Below are 20,358 nucleotides of genomic sequence, written 5' to 3'. Positions count from 1 at the left end.
CTTCCTTGAAGAATTAACATATTTTAAATTTTATTATATTTTATATAAGTATTATTATTACCAGGTACATTGCTTAGTTTATACAACCTGTTAAGTTACTTTAAGAGGAATTCCAAGAATGTACCCACAATACTAGTTTATTTATTAGTGAGCTTATTTAAACTTAAGGAGAACACATTTAAGCAGAACAAAGCTGCATTTGTTTAATTTAAAGATTCCTTGTTTAACTTCTTCCATTGTGTTTATAGTATTTTAAAATTATGAAGAATTTTAAAAGTATATGGACTATTAAATTATGAATTTATTCCAAATTTATTCCAAATTGAATTTATTCCAAATTTAAATTTAGGAAAACCTTTAATTGGTTGTACACACAGAAAGACAACAGGCATTTTGCCTTTGAAAATTTTAGGTAAGGGCCATGGAACACTTAGAGTTCCCATGCTTTTATTATTTTTTAAAATTTCTTTTTATTTTTAACTTTTTTATTGTATAACATATATACAAAGCAAAAAAATAAAAAAGCAATAGTTTTCAAAGCACTCTTCAACAAGTAGTTACAGAACAGATCCCAGAGTATGTCATGGGTTGCCATACAATTCTCTCCTGTTTTTCCTTCTAGCTACTCCAGAATATAGAAGGCTAGAAGGCTTAAATATATTTTTATCATCACAGTTGAATTTTTTCCTTCATTTTTTTAAATGAAAAATAACATATATACAAAATAGCTATAAATTTCAAAGCACAGCACCAAAATCAGTTGTAGAACACATTTCAGAGTTTGACATGGATTACAATTTCACAATTTTAGGTTTTCACTTTTAGCTGCTCTAAGATACTGGAAACTAAGATATCAATTTAATGATTCAGCATTCATATTCATTTGTTAAATTCTATCTTCTCTGTATAACCACCATCAATTTTGATCTTTCCATCATTCTCTTTAGGAGTGTTTGGTCTATGGCCATTCTAAATTTTTCATATTGGAAGGGTCTGTCACTAATATGGGGTAGGGAGATGGAACTAGCTGATGTTATGGAGAGGCTGGGCTAGGTTTCAAAACTTATCTGGACCAGGGACCCATCTGGAGGTTGTAGATTTCTGGAAAGTTACTCTAGTGCATGGAATCCTTGTGGAATCTTATATATTGCCCTAGGTATTCTTTAAGATTGGCTGAAATGGTCCTGGTTGAGGGTTGGCAGGTTATGATAGGAAGCAAGGTCTAACTGAAGCTTTCATAAGAGCAACCTCCAGGGTAGCCTCTCAACACTATTCGAACTCTCTCTAACACTGATATTTTATTAATTCCACTTCTTTTCCCCAATTTGGTCAGGATGGAATTGTTGATCCCAGAGTACCAGGTCTGGATTCATCCCTGGGAGCCACCTCCCACATTGCCAGGGAGACTTTCATCTCTGGATATCATGCCCCACCTAAGGGAGAGGGCAATGATTTCACTTGCAGAATTGGGCTTAGAGAGACTGAGGCTGCAATTGAGCAACAAAATAGGTCCTCCAGAAGTAACCCTTAGGCATGCCTATAGATAGTCTAAGCTTTTCTGCTACCTACATAAGCTTCACAAGTGTAAGCCTCATGATCAAGGGCATGGCCTATTGATTTCGGTGTCCTTACAATTTGGCACAGTATCAGGGGATTCCCTGATGCAAAGGTTTAATAGTTCCATATTCTTTCTCCCATCCTGCAGGGGGCTTTGCCAATACTTTTTAATTAATTGCTTAATGTATTCTAGGCTGTATCCAGGCATTACAATAATCAATACAGGATTAAAGGGCTTCTCTCTTACTCTGGGCTCCCTGTGTTTCGATGTTCAAATGATCTATATAGATAGGTTGAATTATATTATGCACTATAGTAAAGTTCAATTCCAGACCAAATAAATCTTTCTTCCATTGGTCTCAAAGAGTATATGAAATGCTAAAACAAGATACTGTCTTGCTTACCCCTATATTCTGAATTACTTTAACTCCACCCTGTTAGGCTTCATTCTTATCTCTAAGTATCAGTTTACATATATATAAAATATCCTCTTAAAATTGAGAAATAATATTCACCACTCTGGACTTAATGTGTCAGCTCTAAAAGCTTACAATCTAGGCCCCTGTTTTCTTATAACCATTTTCTAAAGGTTACATACCATTCTTGTTTTTTTGTTTCTGCCTTATTTTGCCTCACCAAATGTCCCACATATTCATTCACATCATTACATGCCTCATGCCTTTGTTCCTCTTCGTAGCAGTACAACCATCATTCATAAGTATACACCATTGTTCACCAATTTACTTCTCTGTCAGTGCATCCTTCAGCCACCTGCATTCATCAAGTATCATGTAGAGGGCCCAATGTCCACAGTCCATCAATATTCTCAATTTTAGATAATTTCAGTGTACCTAAGAGAAAGAAAACCAATAAACACACCCTCACCAAATAGGAAATCTAAACCTCCTTTTAATCCTTGTCCCTCCCCTCATTATTTACCTCTGCTCTTGCTGTGGTAGTGCTGATGGTTTCCCTTTGAACATAGCTCATAGCATGCAGAAGCAGTCTTCCTCCGTACTCTTGACTTAAGCACTCTTTGTACAAGAACCATATCTTTGAAGCAATTCTTATGAGAATTAATTCATTTTTCTAGTGGGAATCGGTAGGACAGGTAGGTCTATATAATCCCTTTCAATCTTGTTCATCTTCAATATGGTAATATTACTTCTAGACCCACTGGAGAATCACTTTCACTCCTATCTATTCCTTTACATTAGAGTGCAACCTCATTAGCTAATGATTCACCCATCTCTAGTTTCTATATATCTTTAAGTCCCCTATATTCTGGATTATAAGCCTCTGATTATATCTTTATGCTGGACATAAAAGTGGAATCATACAATATCTATCCTTTTGTGTCTGCCTAATTTCATTCAGCATTACATCCTCAAGGCTCACCCATCTTGTCATGTGCATCAGAATGTCATTTTGTTTTACTGCTGCATAATATTCCATCATATCTATATACCACGTTTTGTTGATCCATTTGTCTGTTGATGGGTATTTGGTTTGTTTCCATCTTTTGGTGATTGCTATGAATACCAGTGTGCAAATGTCTGTTTGTGTTGCTGCCTTCAGCTTTTCTGGGTATACACCAAGTAGTGTTATTGCTGGGTCATAGGGCAACTCGATGTTTACCGTCCTAAGAAATGTAGAAATAGTCCTCCGAAGTGGCTGCACCATTATACATTCCCACCAGCAGTGCATAAGTGTCCCAGTTTCTCCACATCCTCTCCAACATTTACAGTTTCCCGGTTTTTTTTAATAGCAGCCATTCTTATTGGTGTGAGGTGGTATCTCATTGTAGTCCTGATCTGCATTTCCCTTATAGCCAATGAAAATGAACATCTCTTCATATGCTTTTGAGCCATCTGTATTTGCTCTTCAGAAAAATGCCTTTTCACATTTTTAGCCCGTTTTATAACTGGATATTTTGTTCTTTTGTTGTTGAATTGTAGATTTCTTTTCATATACAGAAAATCAAACCTGTGTACAAGATGTGATTTCCAAATATTTTCTACCATTGAGTTGGCTGCCTCTTCACCTCTTTGACAAAGTCTTTTGAAGTACAGCATTTGATTTTGAACAGTTCCCATTTTTCTATTTTTTTCTTTTGTTCCTTGTGCTTTGGGTGTAAAATTTAGGAAGTTACCTCCTATTACTAGGTCTTGAAGATGTTTCCCTACATTTAATTCTAGAATGTTTATGTTCCTAGTTCTTATATTTAGGTGGTTGATCCACTGTGAGTTCATTTTTATGTAGGATATAACATAGGGGTCTTCTTTCATTCACTTGGCTATTGATATCCAGTTCTTCCATGCCCAATTGTTGAAAAGACTACTCTGTCCCATTTCAGAGGATTTAAGGGCCTTGTAAAAAATCAGCTGACCATAGATTTGGTGTTTTATTTCTGCACCCTTGATTTGATTCCGTTGGTCAATGCTTCTGTCTTTGTGCCAGTACCATGCCTTTTTGACCAGTGTGGCTTTGTAGTAGGTTTTAAAGTCAGAGAGTGTCAATCCTCCTACTTTGTTCTTCTTTTTTAGGATGTTTTTAGCTATTCATGGTCACTTTCCCTTCCAGATGAATTTAGTAGTTAGCTTTTCCAAATCCTCAACGTTGGTTGTTGGAATTTTGATTGGTAGTGTGTTGAATCTGTAGATCAATTTGGGGAGAATTGACAACTTAACTATATTTTGCCTTCCTATCCATGAGCAGGGAATATTTTTGACCTATTTAGATGCTTTTGATTTCTTTTAGCAATGTAGTGTAGTTTTCTGTGTACAAGTCCTTTACATTCCAAGTTAAGTTCATTCTTAAGTATTTGATAGTCTTAGTTGCCATTTTGATTGGATTTTTTTCTTTAACTGACTCCTCAGGTAAGTCATTGCTGGTATATAGAAGAAATGTTACAGATTTTTGCACATTAATTTTATATCCCGTAACTTTGTTGTAGATTACTGAGGATCTTCCAAGTGTAGGATCATATCATCTACAAATAATGAAAGTTTCCTCCTTTCCAACTTGGATGCCTTTTATTTCTTCATCTGCCTTATTGTTCTGGCTAGAACTTCTAGCACAATTTTGAATAATAATGGTGACAGTGGGCATCCTTGTCTTTTTCCTGATCTTAGGTGGAAAGCTTTCAGTCTCACTCCATTGAGTATGATGCTGGCTATTGGTTTTTCATATACTCCCTTTATTACATTGAGGTAGTTACCTTTGATTCCTATCTTTTGGAGTGTTTTCATCAGAAAAGGATGCTGAATTTTGTCAAATGCTTTTTCAGCATCAATCGACATGATCATGTCATTTTCCCCTTTCAATTTATTAATGTGTTGTATTACATTAATTGATTTTCTTGTGTTGAACCATCCTTGCATTCCTTGGTCATGGTGTATAATTCTTTTCATTGTGCTGTTGGATTTGATTTGCTAATATTTTATTGAGAATTTTTGCATCTGTATTCATCAGGGAAATAGGCCTGTAGTTTTCTTTTCTTATAGCATGTTTACCCATTTTTTGATATTAAAATGATATTAGCTTCATAAAATGAGTTAGGTAGAGTTCCTTTTTCCTCAATTTTTGGGAAAGGTTTTGAGCAGGACTGGTGTTAGCTCTTTATGGAATGTTTGATAAAATTCCCCTATGAATCTATCTGGCCCTGGACTTTTCTTTGTAGGAAAGTTTTTGATGACTGATTGAATCTCTTTGCTTGCAATTGGTTTGTTGAGATCTTCTATTTCTTCCTGAGTCAGTGTAGCTTGTTTGTCTGTCACTAGGAATTTGCCCATTTCATCTAAGTTGTCTAGTTTGTTGGCATATAGGTGTTCATAATATCCTCTTATGATTTCTTTTATTTCTTCAGGGTCTGTGGTACTGCACCCCTTCTCACTTCTGATTTTGTTTATTTGCACCCTCTCTCTTTTTTCCTTTGTTAGTCTTACTAGTGGTCCATCAATTTTGTTGAGTTTCTCAAAGAACCAACTTTTGGCTTCATTGATTCTTTATATTGTTCTTCCATTCATTTATCTGTGCTTTAAGTTTGTTATTTGTCTCCTCCTATTTGCTTTGGTGTTAGTTTGTCTTACTTTCTCAAGTTCCCCCAGGTTTGCTGTTATGTCCTCAATTTTTGCTCTATCTTATTTTTTAATATAGGCATTTAGGGTAATAAATTTCCCTCTCAGCACAGCCTTTGCCAAATCCCATTGTTCTAATAAGTTGTATTCTCATTTTCATTCATCTCCAGGTGGCTATTGATTTCTCTAGCAATTTCTTCTTTGTCCACTGGTTGTTTAAGAGTGTTATTTAATCTCCATATATTTGTGAATGTTCTCATTCTTTGGTGGTTTTTGAGATCCAGCTTCATCTCACTGTGATCAGAGAAAGGGCTTTGAATAATTTCAATATTTTTATTATATAAAGACCTGTTTTGTGTCCCACCATATGATCTATCCTGAAGAATATTCCATGAGCACTAGAGAAGCCTTGTGCTTTGGGGTGCAATGATGTATATATGTCTATTAGGTCTAATTCATTTATCAAATTATTTAACTTCTTTATCTCCTTGCTGATTTTTTGTCTTATTGTTCTATCTATAGAGAAGAGTGGTGTATTGAAGTTTCCTATTATTATTGGTGAAACATCTATCACTCCCTTCAGTTTTGCCAATGTCTGCCTCATGTACTTTGGAGCTCCTTGATTGAGAGCATAAACATTTATGATTGTTATATCTTCTTGGTGAATTGACTCTATAATTAATATATAGTTTCCTTCTTTGTCACTTATGATGTCTTTACGTTTAAAGTGTCCTTTGTCTGATATTAGTATTGTTAGTCCTGTTTTCTTTTGTTTACAAACTGTATGGAAAAACGTTTTCTATACTTTTACTTTCAATCTATTTGTATACTTCCATCTAAAATGAGTCTCTTTTAAACAGCATATAGCTGGATTATGTTTATTAATCCATTCTGACAGTCTGTATCTTTTATTTGGAAAGTTTAGCTCATTAGCATTCAAAGTTATTACTGAAAATGTGTTTCTTGATTCCACTATCTTATTTTTTTATGTTATTTGTCAGATCTCTATATTCTATTACCTCTTTCTCTTTGTATTCTTTAAATTACCCTAAGTGGTACTGTTCAATTCTGTGCCCTCCTCCAGACCTCTCTCTCCTGTCTTTTTTTTCAGCTGGCAGAACCCCTTTTAGTATTTCTTGGGGGCCAGTCTCTTGTTGACAAATTCTTTCAGAACTTCTCTGTCTATGAAAACTTTAATCTCTCCCTCAATTTTGAAGGACAATTTGTCTGGGTACAGAATTCTTGGCTGCAAGTCTTTCTCTTTAAGGATCTTGAATATATCATACCACTGCCATCTTGACCCCTAGGTGGTAGTTGAGTATTCTGAACTCAGTCCAATTTCATTTCCCTTGTATGCAGTAGATTGTTTTTCTTTTGCCACTTTCAAGATTTTCTGCTTCTCTTCAACATTTAACAGACTGGTTAGTAGGTACCTTGGGTAAGGCCTATTTGTATTTATTCTGTTTGGAGTTCTTCGAGTTTCTTTGACTCGCATATGTATGTCTTTTATGAGAGTTGGGAAGTTTTCCCCTATTATATCCTCAACTACTCTTTCTAGCTCTTTACTCCTCTCTTCTCCTTCTGGGACACTAATGATTCTTATATTTGTGTGCTTTGTTTTCTCTATCACTTATCTGATTTCCCATTGAATTGTTTCCATCTTTTTTGCTTTTTGCTGTTTTGAGTCTTCAAAGTCAATTATCCTGTCTTCTATATCACTTATTTTTTCTTCTGTCTCTTCAGATCTGGTGTTTTGGGCCTCTAGTATGTTTTTTATTTGGTCAACAGAGTCTTTAATCTCTGTGATATCTGCTATTTTGTATTTATTCTTTCAAATTCCACTTTATGCTCTTCTACTGTCTTCTTGATCTCCTTTATTTCATTTGCTATCCCACTGATTTTATTAAGTAGAGTTGTATGAGCATCTTTGATTAGTTGTTTCAGCATTTGTGTCTCCTCTGGTGTTTTAATTTGGTCATTAGGCAGCACTACATCTTTTCTGCATTGTAATATGTTCAGTGATCTTCTGCTGTCTTCAAGGCATGCAAACATCTTGATTAACTTACTTTGGGAGTTGATTTCTTTCAGTAGTGTAAGGCCTTGTGTTTGAGTGGTGGTTGTATAGCTGGGAGCAGGGCATGGGGTGGACACTCAGTTTGATTTGTTTTAGGACTGGTATAGGTGCAAGTTGGGGATGTTACACTGATGCTTGTGAACGTGAGTGCCCATCAGCCAGTGAGGATGTGGCTGTTTGGGTGCACCAGTCTGGTGTGCATTACCCTGGTGTGCACTGGTCTAAGGTATGGGGTCCTTTGTGCACATGCATAAACCTTTGGCAGCAGGTCAGCATTATGCCTTTGTGGATTGGGGGCAGATGCGACCTAGCTGCACCAGTCAGCACTTTGTCAGCAGAGCTGTGAAATGTGGCTGAGGGCCATACACATGTGCAGTTCTAGGACTGCTGTAAAGTGTGGTTCCCAGAGCTGAATGACGTGATTGGGGGCCTGTGCTCATGTGTGGGCCTGGGAGTGCTGTAAATGGATGTGTCGAGCTCAGGTGGGGTAGAGTGAGGCTGTTCAACACTATGGGTGTGGAGCAGGGCTAGCCTAGGTATGGAGGTTAGTGCCTGCAGTCTTTATACTGGCAACAGCCTACAGGGAACAGGGAGGGGGAGGTAGTGCACGGGAGGGGTGCAGGAGTGATCACTTGGGCCGCATTTGGGGTGGGGGTGTGAGGCAGGTACGTGCACTGGGGGTTGGTGAGGCAGTGGCACCTGGAGTATGAGGAATGGGAGCAGGTAACAGGGTTCAGGTGTGTGAGGTTCAGGGTGAGTGGTTGGTCACAGGACTGCACTGGTGAGGGTAGCACACCCAAGGAATGCTACCTGGCTTAATTCCTAGCCCTGGGCTCCCATCTGTGCACTCCTGTAAGCTCCATGGCTCTGAGCCTCTGCACCAGGCTACAGTTTCTTTCAGAGTTCCTTGGCCTCTGCAACCAGGGCTGCCACATGTGGTGTAGAAGGTGCTCCCAGGTCAGCTGCACTCCTGAATTGCCACCTTCATTGCCCTCCTGTCCCTTCTGTAACTTTTCCATGGAGCAGGGCTAAGCTTGAGCTAGTCTATTTGGCTATCTTCCCGGAAGTCCACTGTATTTCTTTTTTCTTGTAGTGTATTTTTCTGGCTTTGGTTTTAGAGTAACATTGGCTTCGTAGAATAAATTATGCAGCTTTCCTTCCTCTTCAGTTTTCTTAGAAGAGTTTAAGAAGGATTGGTATTAATCCTTTCTTGAATGTTTGGTATAATTCACATGCCAAGCCATCTGATCTTAGACTTTTCTCTCTAGGGAGCTTCTTGATGACTCATTTGATCTCTTTACTTGAGATTGGTTTGTTGAAGTCATCTATTTCTTCTCGAGTGAATGTTGGTTTTTCATGACTTTCTAGGAATTCGTCTATTTCATCTATGTGGTCTAGTTTATTACCACATAGTTGCTCATATTATCCCTATTATTTCTTCTGGGTCAGTTGTTATATCTTCTCTTCCATTTCTGATTTAGTTTATTTGGATCCTCTCTCTTTTACCACTCTCTTTTATTTTGTAAGTCTAGCTAAGGGCTGTTGATTTTATTGTTTTTCCTGAAGAACCAACTTCTGGTTTTCTTGCTTTTCTTGATTGTTTTCATAGTCTCAATTGCATTTATTTTTGCTATAATCTTAATTGGTTCTTTCCTTTTGTTTGTTTTTGGGTTATTTTACTGTTCTTTTCTTTAGTTCTTCCAAGTGAACAGTTATTTCCTCGATTTTTGCTCTTTCTTCTTTTTTAGTATAGGCATTTAGGACAGTAAGTTTCTCTTTTTGCACTCTCTTTGCTGTATCACTTAAGTTTTGGTATGTTGTGCTTTAATTTTCATTTGCCTTGAGATATTTACTGATTTCTCTTGTAATTTCTTCCTTGATCCACTCTTTTTTTTTTAAGAGTGTGTTTTATATTCACCATATATTTGTGTATTTTCTGGCCCTCTGCCTTTTATTTATTTCCAACTTCATTCCATTATAATCCTAGAAAGTATTTTTCATGATTTCAATCTTTTAGAAGTTATTGGGACTTGCTTTGTGACACAGCATATGGTCTTTCCTTGAGAATGGCCCTTTAGCAATTGAGAAAAATTTTTATCTTGCGTTTGTAAGGTGTAATGCTCTGTAAATATCTGTTAAGTCTAGTAGCTTGAACATTCTTATACCATGTTGGGGGAAGGAACCAGTGGAGAAGAATAGGTTAAAATAGAGAAGAGGGTACAGAGATAACAAATGGATTGATAAACCTGAGGGCATGGGAGAAGGTGGGATCCAAATCATGGGTGAAGAATTTAGCTTCAAAACTGAGAAGAGAAAATTCTTCCTGTGAGGGCTACTGAGGCAGGAATAATTCAAGAGTCTTGAGAACTGTATGGGGCTGAAAGGTATAAGAGCTGTAACTAAGCAAGGCCTGCGTTATCCTCCAGAAGCCCTCAGAAACATTTGAAAGCCAAATTTTCACTGCAATTCATTTCCCCCCCACACGTTCACATGTATTGTTTCATCATCCATGAAAGTTCTACAGTCCAGGATACTGAATTTTGAAATATCTTGTTCTCCTTTTCACTGTAACAGGCCATTCATTCTCTGTGGTCTCCAGTCGTTGATAGATTCCCTGTCTTCCCAGAATATCTTCCTGGTCTGACTTTCCTTTCCTCCTTAGCCATTGCCGTGGTGCCCTTCCTAGTGCTCCTCACCAGCTTTGCCCTATGTTTAGGCCTTGAAATCCTTTATACGTGCTTGAGTCTCACTTCACTCATGTACAACGTACACATTTGAGTCTGTTTGCTACTGTTGTCCTAACATGTGGCCTCATCACCTATCCTAAAGCAGTAGTGCAAGCCCAGTCTTCTCTCTCTCAAATTCTCAACCCTGTCCTGCTCTTCTGATTTTTATTTTAGACCCCCAGCTTGTGCCTTACTCATCTCCCTGAATTGGAAGCCTTGCCAGCCCAGTCTCTTTCACCTCACCTCCACTCAGAAGTTCTCTGTCTCCTCTGAGGTGCATTCTGCCTTTTATACTAGTAGTGTGTGATCGAAAGTTTGATCCCACCCGAGTGTTCTCACAGCTCCCTGTCTGGGTTCACTGAAGTTGAATGTAGCTGCTCAATCTGGCTGCCTCTTAGGGTGTGCTCTGCAAAGAGATGTTGGTCTCAAACGAGGGCAGGTGCACCCACAAAGGAATATCTATGCACCGGTACGGGATGGGATAAGTGAGTCTCAGCAGGCCTTGCAGCAAGACTCAGAGCCTGTCTATGTGATGTGCCACCCCATCGTCCTGTTACCATTGATGTTGAAGGCTTTGTAAGGAGGACTAGGGAATGAAAGAGGAAGGAGGCTGAGGAAAAGGCCAGGACTGCGGGAAGGCTGAAAGAGAACCGAGCGGGAGGCTAAGGGGCTGAGGGGCTGACTGACCATGGTGCCTGGCCGCCTAGACTTCAGCAGCCACGGCCATGGACTGCAGGGACCACAGGAGCAGATTCTGCCGCAGTGAGGTGGTCACGTTCATCAACAAAGAGGTCCTCAGTAAGTGCGGGAGGCCGGACTTCTACTTGGCCTTCCGCTCACGGCCCTGGAACAAAGTGGAGGACTGACTTACAGGTGCTGCGTGGGATCAAGAGGGCCTGTGCCTCGAGCGCATAGGTCTTGAGCGTGCTTTTGGCTGCGGGAGTGCTAGGGGTGTCATATCGGATGGCTACAAGAGCAGGTGGAGCAGCGCAAGTGGACCTCCTGGGCCTTGGCCTCAGAGCTGCAACGACTGCATGAAGAGCAAGAGGAAGCTGCGTCTCAGCTGCGCTTCACGCGGGCCGCCCTGTAGCAGGCATTGAACAAGTGTGATGTGCTGCGCGGGCAGTCGTTCCAAGTCGAAAGGTCAGCCCAGGCCGACCTGCTGCCCCAGGGGGTCTTGTCCTGACAGGGAGCAGAGCAGTGCAGGACTGCTGCTTGGTCCCTGGATGCAAAGAAGCATAGGGAGATGGTTGCCATGAGGATGCAGGGCAAGCAGTATTCAGAAACCCAGATGACAGCCCCTACAGCTGTGGTTTACATGCAGGGATCCCTATGTCCCTGGGTCCAGGCCATGTAGCTCCCTATGCCAGTGCTGGTGCCATACCGATTCCCATTCCTCCCACTAATTCCAGTGGCATTCCTATACTTAACCTCTTTACCAACAGCAGTAGTAATGGTAACAGAAGCAACAACAACAGCAACTCTGCCCTCGGATGCTTCCTGGAAGGATCTACACACCATGCCTGTTGGCTACAGTGGAGTCCCAAGAGATGGCTCCCACTGCAGGACCACAAGAGCTATGACCTGGAGGAAGACTCTGAAAACCCCCAAGGGACATACCTGCTGGAGGACAACCAAAACCACAGCCATGAAAAAGATCCAGAGAGGCCCCAGTTTATGATCCTCCAGGGGGTCACTAAGAGCCACAGCCAAGAAAAAAACGCCCAGTGATGCCCCAGGGAAGGGGCCTCCTGGGGTACAGCAGGAGCTATAGCCAGGAAGAAGGTTCTGAGAAGTCCCTGGAAACAGGTCCCAGCTGGAGCCATTTTCAGGAAGAATGTTCAGTAAGGCCCTAGGGGACAGTTCCTCTGGAGGACAGCAGAAACCATATTGTGAGAGAAAGCCCAAAGAAACAGCAGCCTCAGGGGCAGAAGGCCAAGCAACCAAAAGAGAAAACAGTCTGGGAATCCCAGCAACAGGAGAATTCTGTTGACTCAAGCTGCAGTCCTGTGAATTGGGACTGCCCACGGTATAAAGCAATGAACTTTTCCTGGTGCACAGCCTGCTATAGATGTAAGACAGCCTAAACCAGTTGAAAGTGGAGGCCTTGACAGAGAACAAGCTCACTTATTTCAGGAAGGTAAGTAAGAATGGAAACATACTCCAAAGCAAAATCAATTTCCTGAGGCCCCCTTCTGATAAAAACTAACTTATTTACTTCATAGAAAGTTGGAAACTAAAATTAACATGTAGAACATTAAATAAAACGATCCATTACCCCATTACCAAAATTAACCACTGTTTATCATTGTGAGCATACACACAGAAATAAATACAAATTTATATTCTTATTCATCTATATGTATTTTGCATGGGCAGGCACCAGGAATCGAACTATTCATCTATGTCAACAAAAAGGGACTAGTTTTGAGTATCACACTCTTTAATAGGAGATTTCTCCTAACTGCTTAAGTTCACAATGGTGGATTCTGGATGGCTAATATTGATTGGTTGATAACTGGAGAAGTTGAAGCCATGAAACCTTTCTCTTTTTCTCTCTTTTTAAAATTATCTTTAAATGGTTAATAATATATTGATTGGTTGATAACCTGGAGAAACCAAAATCAAAAGGCTTTTTAAAAAATGCTTTTATCTGTTTTCCCCTTAACCTTCTTTTCCTGGAGGTTTTCTATTTCCTAGAAAATGCCGTATCTTCCCCTGGAAACAGCCATGTATTTTTAGAGTTATAAACTATGCCGAATTTTAGGAATACTGATTTTCCTTGAAAATCCTATTGTCCCTTTGAAAACTATTTCAGTGATCATATTTGCTTATTGTTTTTGTTTTATAAGCTTTATAGGTGAGGTCTTGTTTTTGTGTTTCTGAATTCTATGGAAATTACTTGTTGTATCTATACCTGTTCCTTTAGAATATGTCCCAAGAACCTAAAGAAATGTCACCTTGACTCTGATCAACCCACACTTCAGTGAGACTCCAAGTGGCTGAAACTAAGAAGAGTGAGAAGAAACCAGGGAGGAAGAGATTTTTTGGCACACATTAGATGAAAATTAAATTGTTAGAATTTAATTTCTCCACTGGGGTAAGGGATTAACTTGGAAGAGTTGGGGGAGCTGTAGTGTTAAATTTTATATATGATGGCAATTGAGGAATTTCATTTAATTCGTTAAACAAATAGTTTTTTATTTATTCATGTTTTCTGAGAACTAGAATTATATGTTATTATCTAGAGTGCACATTATAACCCTTAATGTTGAGTTTGATTAGATGAAAAAGAGAAAGCCTAATTTAAGATTCAAAATACATCAGTAGTGTCTTTCTTTGCCTTGAATGTAATATGACCTTGGGGTAAATACAATTGAAATAACACCCAGAACCATTTTTGCAGCTTTGGGGGTGCAATGCCAATGAGACCTTCATGAAAAGACTTGAGTGACTGAACAGCTCATCTCCCTGATTTCAAGTGGAAAAGATCTGGAAAGTGGTCTCATGGAAGTACAGGTAGGACTTTTCTGATACTCTGCTGATTTCCTCCCTTGAGAGGGACAGTTCTTTTCCTAATTGCCCACTGGCCTTGCTGAAAAACCACTGAGTTTTCTTGAAGGATAGTGCTTAGGGAATGTTGGGTAGGTATTCCAGCCATCAGCCTTGGACTGCTCCCATACTAATCCTCTTTCCAATCAATGGTAGATAAAGAGAAAAATGGATTCCAAGGACAGACATTGAGGTCCTCATACTATGAGATGGTGCTTCTCTTGGGCTGGGGCAGATACTCTTGAAAGTGCTCCCGGATCCGTTCTCTTCCACTTGATGCTTTCTCTGCTGGCTCCCTGCTCCCATGAAACAGCTGCTACAAGGCAAAGAGGGAACAAGGGTGGAGCCCCGAGCATAGGCAATTAGGTCTGCTCCAGTCAGAAAAAAAGGAGTCCTTAATTTCCCCCGTGAGATCCCCCCAGCTCACCAGGATCAAACTATGTCAAGGATTTGAGCCAAAGCCCTGATAATAAAAAGTGTTCGCATACCTACTGTGTCTCCTGTGTAGTGTGCATATCAGGGCAAGTTTTCTTGGAGGTGACAGCATAAATTTGCATCTTCCCTCCATCTCATTGAGGTGAAGAAAAGTTCAATCTCATTCACTATTAGGTTATCCTTCCTTTTTCCATGAGTCACCCAAGAATTAGGGGCTCTTATGAGGTGCTATGGTATTTGTTCCTGTCACTCTCCCTGTCCAAGTTTATATAGTTTCTTGAAGATGAGCATCTCTGCTGCTCCAGGTCCACCAATGGGTGTGGCAGTCTCTGCTAGAGCTGGAAGACCTGATGCCAAGTGTCTGTTCTCCCTATAGGCCATCCAGCCATTCCTTTCTGAGGCCCTGCTTTCTCCCTGAGTTCCTGCTAGAAGTAAGGGGTGCTTGACCCATTAGCAGGGCTCTCCTTTCTGTTTTTCTGCTCTCTATGGTACTCTTCTCTCCTCTATAAAAGTTCTGTGAAGGTGTTCAGGATTATAGAAAATGAAATGCAGACTGGCAGCATAAACCTTCCCTGAGACAAGGGAGAGACAAAGACCTAAATAACTTGGAATGGGTATGGTGAGGAGAGGGGATGAACAACAGAAATGATTCTACATACCAACAGTCTTCTCAGAGTCATAAGTAACAAATAGTGGGGACCTTAGTTATTTGGGACAGGAGTGCTGGAAAAGAAGGGGGAATAAGTACAGAACTATTTTTGTATCGGGGGAATAAGTACAAAACTATTTTTGGGGAGGGAGGGAAAAATACAATGTACAGTTGGAAAGATCAGTGTATGCAAACATTTTCCTTCTCTGTCTAAATTCAGTGTTGGTACAACAGAAAACAAGGAGAAGAAATGGTGGTGGAGGAAAAGGAGAAAGGCAGAAATTGCTGCTATTAGTATGGTAGGAGTGGGCCTGATATTACTGCCTATGCAGGCACTTATGAAGATGGTGGGAATGGAGGAAGGGTATGGATATTTCACTGGGCAGTGGGTTGCAGGGGAGGTGGGAAGCGTTCTGCTAGAAACTGGCAGATGCAGAGCAAGAAAGGCAAAACTTCTTGTGGAGAAAGTAAAAGATCATAGTAATATTCATCCTCATTCTGTCTCCTCACCCATTTACTCACCTCTTTATACCCACTATGGGAGGCTTGGTGGCAGCAGCAGCATTTCCTTCTAACTCCCATTTCCATTTCTGTCTTCACATACTACCTCTCCTTACCTTTTCCATTCCCACCAGTGAAAGCAGAATCATAAAAAGTAGCTGGTAAAAGAACACTCCTGTGAGGGCATTTGCAGCTTCCGCGTGCACTTTTCTCCATGAGGAAAAGCTCCTCTTGTAGGCAATAAGAGGCAGCAGTCTCAGTGGCAAAAGAGCCAGGAATAAAGTCATCACCATGTCTCAAGATCCCTTAGGTTTGAAAAAGTCATGCCTGGCAAAGATCAGATGACAGGAATGGTAAAACATAAAAATGATGATTTCTTGGATAAATCCATGCTTTAACTGCATGGACAGGAATGGCATGAATAGAAGTGCCTGCTCTTTTGAGAAGGAGGAATGCATGCTTTGCTCTCTGATGGGGCCAGTGCTCCTTGGTTTCAGAAATGTAAGAGAGAGCCAAGGAAATCTGAAACATTCTTGTGGTTTTCAATTTTTTAGGTAACCCTCAGATATAAATGTAGCTTCACTTCACTTTTAAAAAAGTAGAAGACACAGCTAAAGAAAAAAAATTAATCATAATCCCATCACCAGCTATAACCGCTGTTTATAGTTTATGCTTGTAATTCATATACGCACAAATACAGAGATAAACATGACAGATGCTTTTACAAACTTAACATCAAATTTTGCATAATGGCTTCTTTGAACTTGCCAATTTTTATAGCAGAAGAAAGACTATTAAAATAGTACCAATAAATATAGTCCATAATTTACATTAGGTATATTTTTCCATATACCACCCTATTGTTAATACCTTATATTAATGATATACATTTGTTTTAGTTCAAGAAAGAATTCTTATATGTCTACTAAAAACTCCAGTCATCATCCACAAGATTCACAGTTATATAGTCCCATGTTTTATCCTCTAACTTTAGTTCTATTGACATACTGTGTCTGAAACAATGTTAAGCTAAAATATATGAATATATATTGTTATAACAGATTATTACCTTATATAGCATTTGCAAATAATTATGAATGCATAATTTGAGAGCTAAATATCATTATAAAGAGGCAAATTTTAATGGTATTCATAGAAAAGTAATACTTCATTTAGATGAAGGATAAGATGGCTCAGACATGTTGGTGTCATTCAAACTCAGAAGGGTATTATTCATTTACTAAGCATAAGAAACTACAGCCTGCAAAGTAACTTCATTTTGTTAAAGCAATTTTATTGAGATATATTCACATATCATACAATCCATCCAAGCTGTGAAATCAATGGTTTTTTGTATTATCACAGGGTTGTGAATTCATCAAAAAATCAATTTTCATTACTCCAAAAAGAAAAACCACAAACACCTTAGCAGTCTTATCAATTCCTCTATCCTTCCCCAGATCCAAAATAATCACTAATTCAAGTTTGTCTCCATAGATTTATTTGTATTTAAATTTTCTATAAGTGAAAGCATGCAATATATAGCAATTTTTGTCTGTTTTTCCAATTAGCATATGTTTCTAATTGTGATTTCTTTTAATTAGAGAAGTTATGGGTTTAAAGAAAAGTCATGTAAAAAATACAACATTCAAATATATGCTCTTATTGTTGACACTGGATTAGTTTGGGATCTTTCTTATAATCAATGAAAGAATATTAAAATATTATCGTTATCTGTAGTCCATGGTTTACATTAGGTGCATTCTTTCCCATATATTACCTTAATATTAACACCTTGTAGTAATGTCACATATTTGCTATAATTCATAAGAGAACATTGTTACATTTTTGCTATTAACTGTCTTCAGTCCCATGTTTTATCTTCTAACTTTCCTTCTAGTATCATACACAGCCCAAAACTTCCCCTTTCAACAGCATTCACAAACATAATTCAGCACTATTAATTACACTGACAACAATGTGCTACCATCACCACTATGCATTTCTAAATATTTGTCATCAATGTAAATAGAAATTCTGTGCAAATTATACATCAGCTCCATGTTCTCTACCCCCATTCTATCTGCTGGTAAGCTATATTTTAGATTTTAACTCCAGGAGTTTGCTTGTTAAAATAAGTACTTATCAGTGTGATCATATAATATTTGTTCTATTGTGTCTGGTTTATTTTACTCAACATAATATACTTATGTTCATCTGTGTTGTTGCATGATTCAGGACTTCGATCCTTCTTACAGTTGAATAATATTCCATCATATGTATATACCATATTTTGTTTACCCATTCATCATTTGATGGACATTTGGGTTGCTTCCATCTTCTGTCAATTGTGAATATTGCCACTATGAACATCAGAGTGCAGATGTCTGTTCCCATCCCAGATTGCAGTTCTTCTGGATACATAATAGAAGTGGGATTACCGGATCATGTGGCAACTCTATACTTAGCTTTCTGATGAATCAGCAAACTCTTCTGCAGATGCTGTATAATTTTACATAATGACCAGCAATGAATTTCTTTTTGTTTCCCATCCTCTCCAACATTTATAGTTTACTATTTTTTTTGGTAAAATTATGGTCATTCAGATAGGAGTGAAATATCTCATTGTGGTCTTGATTTCCATTTCATTAATAGCCAGTGATGTTGAGCATCTTTCTATGTGTTTTTAGCAACTTGTATTTTCTTTTTTGGATAAATATTTATGAAGTTCTTTTGCCCATTTTTAATTGGGTTGTTTGTCTTTTTATTGTTGAGATGTAGGATTTCTTTATATATTCTGCATATTAAACCCTTGCCTGATATGTGGTTTCCAGGTATTTCGTACCATTGAGTAGGCTGCCATTTCACTTTTTGACAAAGTCATTTGAAGCACAAGTTTTAAATTTGAGGATATTTCATTTATCTATTTTTTCTTTCATTGCTTGTGGTTTGGGTGTAAGGTGTAGGAAACTCCCTCTCTCCACATAATATTAAAGATACTTTCCTATACTTTGTTCTAAGAATTTTATAATCCTGGCTCCTATATATAATACATTGTGTATTTTGAATTGATTTCTGCATAAGGTGTGAGATATGGGTCCTCTTTCACTCTTTTGGGTAAGGGTAACCATTTTTCCCAGAACCTTCTGTTGAAGAGACAGTTCTGCCCCAATTGAGTAGTCTTGGCTGTCATCTCAAAAATCAAATGACCAAAGAACAGCCAAGATCTAGCAGAATAGAATAGATTGAGTTCACCCCTGCTACAAGGAACAGATAAAAGTACCCTGGCAGTGATTCCATGGTATAAGTGACCTGAGAGAGTCTTCTACACCACATATGGAAGCCCTGGTTGCAAAAGCTGAGGAATTGAGACACAGAGAACTGAAGACCATCAAGCTAGTGTAAACAGCCTAATGTGTCTCTTTCCAAACGGTGGTATGGAGCCCACAGGAGTACACAGACAAGGAGACAGGAACTAGGAAGTAAGCCAAGCTGGCTTGAATGCACAATACCCACATGTGCCACCCCAACCCCCACAACACCCCCTCCCTTCCCTCAAACCTATGTCCCACCGCCCAGGACAAGTGCCCTACCTCCCCACCTGACAGGCGCTCACATGCACATCTGTGCTACACAACTCCCACCCTGCATATGCAAGCATCCCTACCCTGGCCCCTTCCACATGCCCTACACGTGGACACATGTATACCACATTCATGCATCTGTATACCTACACCAGGACGCCACCCACCTTATGACATGTGCACACATGTCCCTCCACACTCCACAAACCCCATGATCTGCTCTCCACTCCTGTGCAGGCATGCATATGTATCTTAGTCCTGCTGTATCCCTTCCCTTTTGCATGTGTGCACATATGCCCCACCCTCTGCACCCCAAAGCCCGCACCCTGATACCCATGACTCCAGCACTCCAAACACCCACACACAACCAGCCTACATACCCACCTCCATGCATCTGCATAGCCCACCCATCTTCCTCCCACTACACCCTGACTCTGTGCCCCTGACTCTGTGCCCTGCTCCAAGGCCTGCCAGAGCTGAACTCCACCTCCACATCCCCCAGACTGCCAGCACAATCTTGCACCCTGCACCCTAAACTCCCAGGCACCAGCATAGCACCACTGACCCACTCCTATCCTGATACTGTAAATCATCACCACACAGCTGTGTCCCATATCATGCCCTGCATCCTGCCCCATGCACAGCCTGCAAATAGAAGACTTTAGCCTACTGAGGGAAATCAGCATCCAAAGTAACTCTATCAAGATAATTACATGCCTGAAAGCCAACAAAAAATCACAAAGCATATGAATATGTAGACAAATATAACACAGCCTAATGACTAAATTAAAACACCAGAGCAGACACACAGTTTGGAACAATTAATCAAAGACATTCATATAACTTTACTGAATAAAATCAATGGGTTGGTTAATGACATGAAGATCAAGAAGACAATAGAAGAGCATAAAGTAGAATTTGAAAGAATAAATAGAAAAAACAATGGATATCACAAAGATTAAAGATGGTGTAGACCAAATAAAAAATATACTAAAGACCCACAGCAGCAGATTTGAAGAGGAAGAAGAAAGAATAAGTTAACTAGAGGATAAGGCAATTGATTGAAAACACACAAAAGAGCAAATGGCAAAAAGAAAAAAAAAACGTATTGGATCACAGGGAAATGATAAACAAAATGAAGTGCACAAATATAAAAATCATTGGTGCTCCAGAAGGAGAAGTACAAAGGGCTAAAAAAACT

This window comes from Tamandua tetradactyla, chromosome X (genome assembly GCF_023851605.1).
Source record: "Tamandua tetradactyla isolate mTamTet1 chromosome X, mTamTet1.pri, whole genome shotgun sequence".
Taxonomy (NCBI): domain Eukaryota; kingdom Metazoa; phylum Chordata; class Mammalia; order Pilosa; family Myrmecophagidae; genus Tamandua; species Tamandua tetradactyla.
This window is presented reverse-complemented; position numbering follows the sequence as displayed.